Source organism: Crocuta crocuta, unplaced genomic scaffold (assembly GCF_008692635.1).
Source record: "Crocuta crocuta isolate KB4526 unplaced genomic scaffold, BGI_CrCroc_1.0 scaffold95, whole genome shotgun sequence".
Taxonomy (NCBI): Eukaryota; Metazoa; Chordata; class Mammalia; order Carnivora; family Hyaenidae; genus Crocuta; species Crocuta crocuta.
In genome coordinates this window covers 10892361-10904299 of record NW_027530971.1, presented here as the reverse complement: position 1 = coordinate 10904299, position 11939 = coordinate 10892361, and the positions used below count along the sequence as shown (strand labels likewise).

General features: G+C 40.2%; 1 long non-coding RNA gene across 1 annotated transcript in view; it reads right to left on the bottom strand.

Annotated features, from left to right (window-relative positions):
• The window catches only part of LOC144236171 (uncharacterized), a 23736-nt gene that overhangs the window by 6261 nt on the left and 5536 nt on the right, over positions 1-11939 (bottom strand). The window contains exon 2 of the long non-coding RNA XR_013336433.1: positions 200-259. This is a non-coding gene — a long non-coding RNA (uncharacterized LOC144236171). The remainder of the gene's footprint in view (positions 1-199; positions 260-11939) is intronic.

The following is an 11939-nucleotide window of genomic DNA, read 5'->3' as shown; positions in this document are numbered from 1 at the left end:
CGCCGGGCGGGGCCGGGGGGGGGGGGCACAGAATCTGAAGGAGGCTCCAGACTCTGAGCTGACGCAGGGCTTGAACTCAAAAAGTGGGAGATCATGACCTGAGCCGAAGTCAGATGCTTAACCCACCCAGCCACCCAGGGGCTCCCTAAATGCATTATAATTCCATAGGCCCTCCCAACTCAAAAGGTGGTCCACATACCTGCATCAGCATTGCCAGGGAACTTGTTAGAAATGAAGAATCGCGGGTCTCACTCTGGATCTGTTGAATCAGAATCTTTGTTTTAAGGAAATAGTCAATTGAGTGGCACACAAATTAAAACTTAAAGAACAGTGGCTTAGAAGGGTGCTGATGGAGATTAAAGGACAAAGGATACCCCTCACAAGCCACTCTGGACACGAACTCTATGCTAACAGCAATACCCCCAGCAGCTGTGCAGAAGTCCCTAAGATACCCATACTTAAGAGGGGAAGAAAAGGATTAAGGAGAAGAGGCAGAACACTTACCCTAAAGTGTTGTTTTCAAAAATACAGAAGTAAATGGTCCCAAGAGTATTTTTTAAAAATAAAATTTTGCAGAAAAGCAAAATATAAAACAAATATATTCAGAGCAGTTTTTGCCTGAAATAGCGGAGGGTTACACATCTGCCTTTCCCCACCTCCACCTGTACCAACCTGACGTCACCTCCATGGAACCTAACTTTGAAGACCACTGGCCTAGATACCCTTGCTTTTATAGATCAACAGGGATATGATGTGTGAGGCTGGAGGAAGTGGCCTAACTCATCATGGCCTTGTCCTTAGCAAAACCAAGTGAGCAAGTCAGTCACAAATCACGAGTTCTCTGTGATTGCACCTCGATTAGAGGTTACCACACTGCTGTTCACACTGTGTGACTTCCAGGCCACCTCCACACTGGGACACAGCAGATCTGTGGGGGCTCTAGCACTCAGCTAAGGAATTAGGGCATTCACAAACAACCAAGACAGACTTCTTCTGCCCAAGCAGTATATCATCTCAGAGCCTAATGAGGTCCTTCTCAGGACCTGTTACACAGACCTAATACACTGGGAAGCAGATGGATCCAGGAAGGAAATGAAACTCACAGTTGCTGGTGCAATCGTTTAAATTGAGTTTAGAACTAAATTATCATTGCTGATCCCTCAAACACGCTTTGAGAAGTCTGTGCAAGGAGCAGGTTCATTGCAAGGCATCATCATTTTTGTAAACACAGGTGGAAATAAAGGGATTTCCAAGGGTGAAGGTCTCATTTTCCACTCAGCTTCTTATTAAATGGAAATTCAGAGACTAGAGTTGAGGTCAGATTCAAGGTCCAGTGGAAGATGAAATACATGCAAATGTCTAGAAATTCAAATGTTTGGTCCCAGGGGTCTCTGTAACCTGCAATGGGCTGTTTGGACTATCAGTATATTAAAATCACGAAGGCACAAGGAGATAAATATATCTAATAGAGAAAATGGCCATTCTTAATAGATGATATTAATGCTTAATATAATTATAACAAAGTTAGATTGAATGGTAATAGCTGATCAGCTGTAATTATTAGTAACGTGGTTACTTATACTTAAGTTTCTATTATCTGCCAAGCAATTTACATGTGTTATGTGTACATGTGTTATTTTTATTCACTCCTGATTCTGCAACAGCTAGAACATATCCTAGTGCATAATAGGGGCTTGGCATAGATATATAAAATAAATGCATAAATAAATGAAAATCCTATTATTTTCATTATATAGAGAAAGGAACAGAGTTTTGTAGAAACAAAGTGTCTTTCTCAAGATCAGACAGATACCACATGTCAGCATCATTATAGGGATAGGCTTCTTCCCAAGCTGCTGCAGGGACATGTATACATGTATGTAATGTCCTATCAACTGGTATTTTGAACACTTAACATTTGTGCCAGATACTGAACTAGCAATTTACACCTTTTATTTCCTTTCATTCTCCTCCCAACTCTGTATTAGGTAGGATCAGTACTCCCATTTGCAATAAAAGAAACGGGAACTTTGCAAGATTAAACTTGCCCAAGTCCTTGTATAAACATGTGGTAGGGGAAGATCAGGCTAACTCCAGAGCCAGGATATTCATCACTGTGCTTCTTACCACGTCCTCTGCCAATATGTACACAAAAACTCACACACGCAACAAGCCATGAATTACAATGCTAGGATGTGACTGTACGTCTTGCTCTGAAATGCTGACTAATGAATGCAAGCCTTAGAAGAATGTATTCAAATGTCTGCAAGGAGTTAGTGAGGAGAAAGTCTCTCTACAAATTATTTCCTGGATTGGAATGTTCCAGCTTGGTTTTCTTTGATCTGGCCACTAGTAATTATGTGGTCATTAGTAAACAACTTACAGAATTTATTAAATGTATACTATGTCACTAGACTTTGAGCCTTTGAAGAACAGGAACTCTGCTATTTTATTTTTTTCTCCCTGATCCTTAGCACATAGAGGTTCTTAATAAAGTTTGGAATTAAATTGATAAGCAAAGCCATGATTAGCCGATCTGTACATCCTTCCAGCTCTAGCATTATTACTGTATATGATGCTAATAAACTTGAGGATTAAATGCTTCTATGGTAAACCATCCCAGTTTTGTTCTCTCTGTAAGAGATACCCCACAGTTTCTAGCCCAGATTAAGAAGTTAATAAACTGAGAGGCTGAATCCAATCTCCCTAAGCCTAGATACCACGAGGGGTAGATGTGCTGCCATTAAAACTAGATTATACCATAAATCCAATGCAAGTCTGATAAATGAGTGGTAGCCTTAACCGAGGTTTGACTGGCACCAGCCATTGCCAAGAACACAAGGAGCTCGTTCTCCAATGCCAACCCACAGGGTAAGGGAAAATGGTCACTTTCTGGAAGTAGTCATTGAGTGAAATTCTTACCTATACCCTCTGAAACATCAAGCAAAATTTGGTAAGGTCTCTTAGGAAAAAATCAATTTCTTACATTCATATAGCTCTTAAAAGCCTGCCAAGCACTTTTGCTTTCATTATTCCATTTGATCCTCAGCAAGCTGGAGAGATATGCAAGCAGAGGCAGAGGATGGATTCAAGGAAGTTATCCGATTTTCTTAAGTGTACAAGGTAACAGAAAAATATTATAATACGTGTCTTATAATTTCTGCAGCGGAATCCTCTGGCCCTTACTAAGCACTAGGCATGTTCCACCTGCCTCCTATTGTTCTGGGAGGTAGCCGGGACTGGTGAAGTCAGCACTACTTAAACATCAGAGAGAGAGAGAAATTTAGGTCCATCTCTGCCCATCAGTATGAATTTAATTTAGAAGCACAATTCTGTCAACATAACATGGCACTGTGCTCCCTTCTTTCCAACATCAATTTGATGATTAATTATGGTGGAGCTTGAAATGTACCTGCACATATTAAGTATATTATATGTCACTTCTTCTTTACCTTCCTTCGGAAGAATGTAATCGCTGCAGAGTGATCTTTCTAGAAAGAGAGAGAGAGAGAGGGAGAGAGAGAGAGGGAGGGAGAGAGAGAGAGAGATCCTGAGATACTGCGGAAATAGCAATTTAGGCCAGTGGTGGACAGTACCAAAATGAAAAGTCCCTGCTAGTTTGCCTAGAAGACCACCTGTACTGGGTCTTTTTATAGAAAAGAAGCAGAAACAATGTATTTTCAATTATAATTAATGAATCAATATGTTTATAGACAGTCCACTTCAACAGAGTTCTGAAAGGATGGGTGGATGTTCACTTCAAAGAAGCCCCATTAAAGGTTCATGAAATTGAATGTGGTGAACCGCAATTCCATTGGCGACCCTTATTCCCTTCAAGGGTTCACACATTAATTCCTACCTACATCCACATGCTGATGTGAAAGGAGATTAAATCTTAGGGAAAAATTCCAAATGATCCTAAGAAAAGGCACAGATGATACAGTGAAGTTTCCAAAGGTCTTTCTCAGACAGAAATCATTGCTTATAGCTCTCCCAGCAACCTTGTGAGGTAGACATTTCTATACCCTTCAACTTAGAGATAAATTTGAAGGTTACTTGCTGGAAACCTTGAAGTTAGGAAGTGATAGAGCTAGGGCCTAGACCTGACCCTTAGACCCACTCCCAGTCTTCTGTTATTTCTACACCATGCTGAGTCCACTGTCCCCTAGAGTTATGAAATGAGTTACAACTCCAGAAATGGAGATATCCTTTTAACATATCATTATTTTTGTCTGGATCATAGTGTATTTATGGAGGATTATCCTCAGGTAAGGACCAAATGAGAAGTGATGACTTAGGTTCTAACCCTAAGTCATGCAGTCTATGCCCTTACTCCTAAACATTCCATATAGCACTAGACTTTGAATGTTCCTATATCATCCCCAAACTCAAGGCCTTCACAAAAATATGTATTCACAGCTCTTTCTCTTGGCATCTCTATGGTGTCTGCCAACCTGGAAAGAAAGAACCTAGAACTGTGAAAAACACTGAAATCCAGAATTCAGTATCCTAACCTTTTGGCCATATCCACATAGTATGTATCACTCTAGCACATTCTAATAGATATTAAGAAACATTAACATTTTGTTTCTTCATTTGTACTTATTTTAAATGCAATAAATTTTAGCCTTAGATATAATCCCTAATGAATCCAGTGAGCAACTTGTACCAAGCCATGACTAAATACTTTTCATAAGGCTTAAAAAAATCCTATTTAAAGTCTGTGACTAAGATATACCCAAAGGTACAAACAATTCTTCAAAACCTTTTTTAGCCACTGTATTAAGTTCAAGCAAATAATGTGTGCACAGGGATACATGTGGTTGAAATTCTAAGATTTGTTCTCAAAAGATAAATGCTCAGACATATTAAATTGTAATAAGTGGTTGTTAGCTTCTCATGATCTGTCAGTATCAACATATATAAAAGAAGAGGATTTTTTTCAAAATAACTGGAAGTTTATGCATTCAAGGGATATTGAATAAAAGCCAAGCCAGTTCACCTCTATAAAAAGGAAGAGATGGCTGGCTGGGAAACTTTGGATTTGCTCAACCTGGTCCCTATACCTAGCACCCTGAGATTTCTCAAGTATCTGTAGGATCTAGAGCAATGTATCCATTTTATTTGTCTTTTTTTTTTTTTTTTAATTTTATTTTGGAGAGAGAGACAGAACATGAGCAGGGGAGGGACAGAGAGAGAGGCAGACACAGAATCCGGAGCAGGCTCCAGACTCTGAGATCTTGGCACAGAGCCCTACCTGGGACTCAAACTCTTGGACTATGAGATCATGACCTGAGCTGAAGTAGGATGCTTAACCGACTGAGCCACCCAGGCACCCCACAATGCATCCATTTTAATACAACAAAACCATGAGACTCTTCATTTAGACCCTAACTTCCTTAATACATAATCCTATGACGTGTGGTTTCCAGGTTTCCTAACATGGATGAGATTAAAAGCAGAAAATCAGAAGCTGAGTTAAGAGGCGATTTCCAGATAATAAGCAAGGAGACATAAAAATCATAAAATGCAGGCAACAAGAATTTAAGAAGCAACATAAAGGAAGCTATTTGGTGAAAGAGTAAAAATTTTGTGTGCCTCAACAGGATGTCCCTTGTGAGAGTCCAATAGGACCAGTGCATGGGATCGTAAAGCAGTGCCAGGAATGGTGTAAACACGCAATATTCAGAAGCTACGACAAGATATTGAAAAAAGAAGGCATCATGACCCCACTTTGGTGGAGCATGGTGTCAGAACAAATGCTCATCATGCTGGTTTCAAACAATCACGAAAAGAAAACAAAATTTGCCAATCTCTTCTGAAGCTTTCAGAAAGTTTGCCAGCTTCTATTTAGGAAGATTTCCAGAAAATTATTAAAAAGGAAAGTATGCCTTCTTAAGAAGAATCTGCTTNGTATTGACTCTTCTTTAATGTTTGGTAGAATTCACCTATGTAGCTGTCTGGTCCTAGACTTTTGTTTTTTGTGTTTTCTGATGACTGATTCAGTTTCATTGGTCTGTTCAAATATTTTATTTCTACCTGCTTCAGTTTTTTTTTTTTTTTTTTTTTTTAAGTCACTTAAGTGGAATGCTTCATTTTCTGGGAATGCCAGATCAACAAGAAGGGTCCTACATGTCCACCGTTGTAATTTTTCTTATGCTTTTACACTTGATGATAGGTTATATATGTATTTTCCTAAATTACCTATTTTCCCTTCCAGTAGGTTAGCCAAGCTTTTACTCGTTCGCACCTAGTTATCTGCTTTCCATATCCATACCATGTATATCTAATGCATAGATTCATTAATGTCTTTATTTACTCCCTACCTCATTCCACAAAAGGTTCAAGGTGGCTTGTAGGAAAACATACAAACTGATAGTAAGAAATGGCCAAATTATGGAAAGAGCCTAAATGTCCATCGACTGACAAATGGATAAAGATGTGGTGTGTATACACACACACACACACACACACACACACATACACACACACACACTGGAATTTTACTTACTGACCAAAAAGAATGAAATCTTGCCATTCACAACAATGTGGATGGAACTAGAGTGTATTATGCTAAGCGAAATAAGTCAGAGAAATATAAATATCACATGATTTCACTCATACGTGGACTTTAAGAAATAAAACAGGGAAAGGGAAAGACAAGAAGATCAAAAGAGAGTGGGAGGCAAACCATAAGAGGCTTATAAATACAGAGAACAAACTGAGAGTTGCTGGAGGAAAGGTGGATGGAGAGATGGACTAAATGAGTGATGGACATTAGGGAGGACATTTGTTGGGATGAGTACTCGGTGTTATATATAAGAGATGAATCTCTAATTCTAGAAAAAAATAAATTTAAAAAAATTAAAATAAATATACACTTAAAAATGAGGATCAGGGAATATATTTCAGTGCAAATAACTGCTTACAGGTAGGCTGCATCCAAAAATGGAGTTCTGTCATGGTGGACATGTCTGATAAGCACGTGGCCCAACTGTAACCTAAGTGCTACATGGTGGCATGGAGTGGGAGGAGGAGAGGGGAATTGAGCAGTGTTTATGCACATCCTCAGGCAAGAGAAGGGCCACTGAGTCAGCTGACCTAAGAACAAAAACCAATCATAACAGGGAATGATGACTTTAGTTACAGTACTGTGGTTGTTTTTCAAATCCATTGCAAGCCAGTCAACTTGAAGAGTGTGAGGGCTTTAAGTAAACAATACAGGTTCTAATTTAGCAAATTCTTTTAAGCATGGCAGAATTGTCAATACTGCTGTAGGACCTCTCTAACAGAATGTAACATCAAGTCAGGAGGGGAATCAAACATCCCTTTCAACCCTCCCCAGCCTGCTAAGAACCTTTTGCTCTGCGGTGGCTCAAGGGTACAGTAACACTTGGCAGGTCAGTGGCAACCCCCATAGGGAATTTTAGAACAGCAGGAGAAACTATGGTTTGTAGCAGAGAGAGGAGCAGAGATGCCCTCCCAGGAGAGCCATACTGCATAGAAAAGAGAGGACACTGCCAGGGATGGTGAAGCAATAGCAGCCACCAGTGCAATATTGTGGGAAGATGCCAGTCCTATGGACCACTCCATTTAAACATCCCACAATACAAAATTCTGAGCCTTGCCTTTCTTACTGCCCACTATGGGGGTCCAAGCTTTGCCCACCACTTCAAGAATTATGCCCTATCGCTTCATTGGTTCTCTAGATTTTTATCATAAAGAAAATAGAGGAGGGGAGACCCACAGGGAATTAAAAAATAAAGATAAGAGGTGGATGAAGGTAGCTGGAGGAGTTTTCTCTTAAAGCGCAAATCAAGGCTGCACAGAGATGGGACTGAGAATGTTTCTGGTTTGTTTTGTTTCGTTGTTAGGGAATGCTGCCAGGAAATTGATGGGATATAAGGGAGGTGGCTAGAAGGAAAGGGGGGTGGTTAATGAGTGTGAATGTGGTCTACACTTGGCATTGCTATAATGAGGCTGGAGGATTGCAAGTAAAGAAGATGAATTTATACTGAAAATACATTTGGAGGACTGGACCCTGTAGCCCACTATGGTGCACTAAGACTGGACCATGAAGGTCATGGTTCTGTTAAGTGTTATCCCAGTAATGACTTTTTGGCCTTCTGTGTGGAATTCTGTCCAGCACAGCAGCAGTTCCTAAGAGAGCAGTGGAAGCGGCAGAAAATGTGTCCATGAGCATATGGGAGAAATTCCATGGACTCACACACACACACACACACACACACACACACACACACTCACACACACTCACACAAAACATTTAAAGGGGGAAGGGAGAAGAGAAGGGTTTGCAGGAGGGGAAGTATTTGCAGATTCTGTGTCAGCATTTGGTGGCAGAAGAGAGTACAACTTGAATTATCGCCGTTAACGAATTCACAGGCAGGTAACGTGGGAAAATGTGCATTCAATGTAAGTTATAATAAGAGGGTATCCCCATATGCTTATTAAAGATTATTGCCAATACCTAAAAGAAAAATATAAATTACTTTAGTAGAGCAGAAGAAGCTTGCCATGATCTGGCTGTCATTTCAGCCTCATCTTTCATCTAAATTCTAGAGCTGTGGTTCTCAGTTATGGGAGATCTTTGCCCCCCACCCCCGGGGACATTGGGCAACATGTGAAACACTTTTGATTGCCACAGGTAGTGGGGGAAGAGAAAATGCTACTAGCATCTGATCAATAAAGGCTAGGGATTTGGCTAAACACCCTACAAAACACAAGTCAGTCCCCAGAGCACCATCTCCATCACTAATCCAAATGCCAGGAGCATTGAGGGTGAGAAAGATCTCTTAGATACACTGAATCTCTTGTAAATTACTCATGCATTGCTTGGCTTATCAGTTCCAATCCTCTGATAGGACTGATCCCTCTTCCTGGAAAGCAAAGCTCAATCCCAAACAACCATCAAACTCTTCTTATACATCTCCACTCAACTCTGGTCATGTTTTTGAGAACTTCCTAAGATTTCAGAGAATGACTTGAGTGCTATTTCAGGGATTTGGCCATTGCACTTGTGTATATTTTCATTATGGCAATATTATAATAATTGGTAATTTCTTTCCATCTTCTCTCCCCTCCCCCCCACTTACACTGTAAGTTCACCAAGGCAGGGAAGGGAGGGGTTACCTTTATATTTTTTATCCTTATATTTCCAACTCTTGGCCTTTTGTGATCAAAAAAAATATTTGTGGAGTGTATAAACATTTAAGTCATGTAATCTCTGGGGTGATTTCTTTCATTTTTTGTTTAATTTTTTACATATAGAGAGAGACAAAGCATGAGTAGGGGAGGGGCAGAGAGAGAGGGAGACACAGAATCTGAAGCAGGCTCCAGGCTCTGAGCTGTCAGCACAGAGCCTGACATGGGGCCTGAACTCACAAACCGTGAGATCATGACCTGAGCTGAAGTTGGATGCTTAAGTGACTGAGCCACCCAGGCGCCCCAATTTCTTTCATTTTAAAAATTGGACATAATCATAGCTTCTCTGCCTTCACATATTTCTTGACATAACTGAATGAGATAATAGATGGCAAGTTATTTCATACTTCATAATGATAATAGCTTCCATTCACCGACCATCTTCTATGTGCTTAGGACTGGGTTAGATGCTTTACATGTAACACATCTAATTCTCCTAAATTGTTAAGGAGTGCTATTATTTCTCTCTGTATTAATGAGGACATCTGGACATAAGGGATTCAAGTGACTTGTCCAAGATCAGAGTTAGGAAATAGCAGATTTGAAGCTCAAATCCAAATTTTGAAAGTGAGCCAGGGGTACACACTTTGACATAACTGCAAAAACGTAAGGGTTTAAAGATAGGGAGATTCCAAAAGATAGGACATTTATCCAAATAGTCAAGGAAATTTTTTTTTTTTTTTCTGCCTGTCACCTGACCAACACTGAGAACTTTCTCAGGGAAACTGGAGTCTTAATAGCACAATTACCCTACCTGATTAATCAGAATTGCTGTTTGTTTGTGCATGAAAGATAACTCATTATGGGCAAATATGCATTAGAAGGCCATAATATATGCATTTATTCAATTAAATCTAATGTATTATTTAAGGCTTGGTGTGTGATATTTATCACTAGCAAATGCAAATTTATACAGATTATCAGAGTCTAATTAGGTGCACGGCTTGTGAAAATAGCCTGTTACTTGCAAGCTACAGCCAAGACTTAATCTACTCTGGGCCAGTATATTAGAGGGTCTGGCAATGGACACCACATGTCACATGCACACTTTGTCTCATAAAGAGCTTTAAAGGCAAATGGTTGGAGCCCATTACCATGGGCTCCTCCAGTTACTTGTGGAAGCCACTGCCAACATCTTGAAGGGTACCACTCACTCAGTATCACGTACCCTCTTGAGCATCAAGGTTCTCCATCACTCTACCAACTAGAGTTAGTGCTAGTTAAGTACTTGTCTTCCCCCATTTAACCAACCCACTTCTATGCCATGCACAGGAGACAAGGGAGTCCTTAAAACACTCACTCAGTAAGAGAACAATGAAAATCTATTGTGCCAGGCTTTGTATTCAGCTTAGAGGATACACAGATAGATGGGGCGAGGCCCCAGGATCAGGAGATAAGAGTTATGCAGACTTTTAGAGCACAAATTGAAGCGTCCCACAGTCCAAGAGACAGAGCCCTGACTCTGTGATTTATCGTCTCTGTGATCCCAACCAAGTCACTTTAAATCTCCAATCCCCAACCCCTTCATCTCATGCATGGGAGAACTAATACCTGCTTCTAGGGTGTGTGTGTGTGTGTGTGTGTGTGTGTGTGTGTACACACATAGAGAGCCACTATTTTTGACACAAAATGTAGATCTGTCTTCTCACCCCTGCAGGACCAACCCTTGGGTCCTGCTACATCTTTACTCCAGTTATTCAATCACACCCAGTATTGCTTGATTTTTTTTTCTTTTTTAAGACTTTACTATAGTTTTTCCTGTAAAGACAGAGTAGAGTGTTAATAATTTTTGTTCCACATCAATCCACCCTAAACATCTTCACCAGAATTCTTTTCCAGTTTGTTTTTTTCTTGCTCCCTCTATCTCACAGGCATTGTTTCTCTGTCTTTTCCCCAAACAGAATATATCTTGTTCTCAGTGGCTCTCAGTCACTTGACTCTCTTCTCAAACTTCCATCCCTTGCCTCTCAAAAAGAAATTCCTAAAGCTTACAGGCCCAAGTGGGCAAAAGGATCCTTGAAAAACCCTGCCTCTGTAGGCTGAGATCAGTGCCTATTTGCATGAAATGGATTGTCCTCGATTTGGGAAAAAGATGGACTTGATAAATTATCTCTGAATATCAGCTGTGCCATGACAGTGAGATCATTTCTTTGTAACTAAAAGAGAAGGGAAAGAAGGAATTAGATGGCCTTCAAACACGGAAAACACCTTACCAAATTTAAATCCTGTACAATCTTGCAAAAGGCTAAGCTGCTGGGGTAAAAGTAACAATGCCTTGTAGCTGTGGACTATTTTTGTCATCAAGCTGGAGGGCATTTTACCAGAAATGGGTCTTGAGATGAACTACTTAGCAAAGTGAAAGAGAAGAATGTAAGTCACCACTATCTTAGTATAACTATTTCTTCCCAAAAGAAAAGTTACACTGATTATACTTACCACCATATACTCCCCACCAGAACTCAGCCTTTAAGATGTTACTGCATTGGTGTCGTCAGTGAAGTAAGAGAGCCATCCAGAAGAAGGTGTGGGGCACCTGGGTGGTTCAGTTGGTTAAACAGGTTAAGCATCTAACTCATGATTTTAGATCAGGTCATGATATGAAATCCAACCCTGCACTGAGCTCCACACCCAAGTGAAGATTCTCTCTCACCTCCTCTCTGCCCCTTCCTTGCTCACTTGCACTTTCTCGCTCTCTCTCAAAAAAAAAAAAAAAAAAA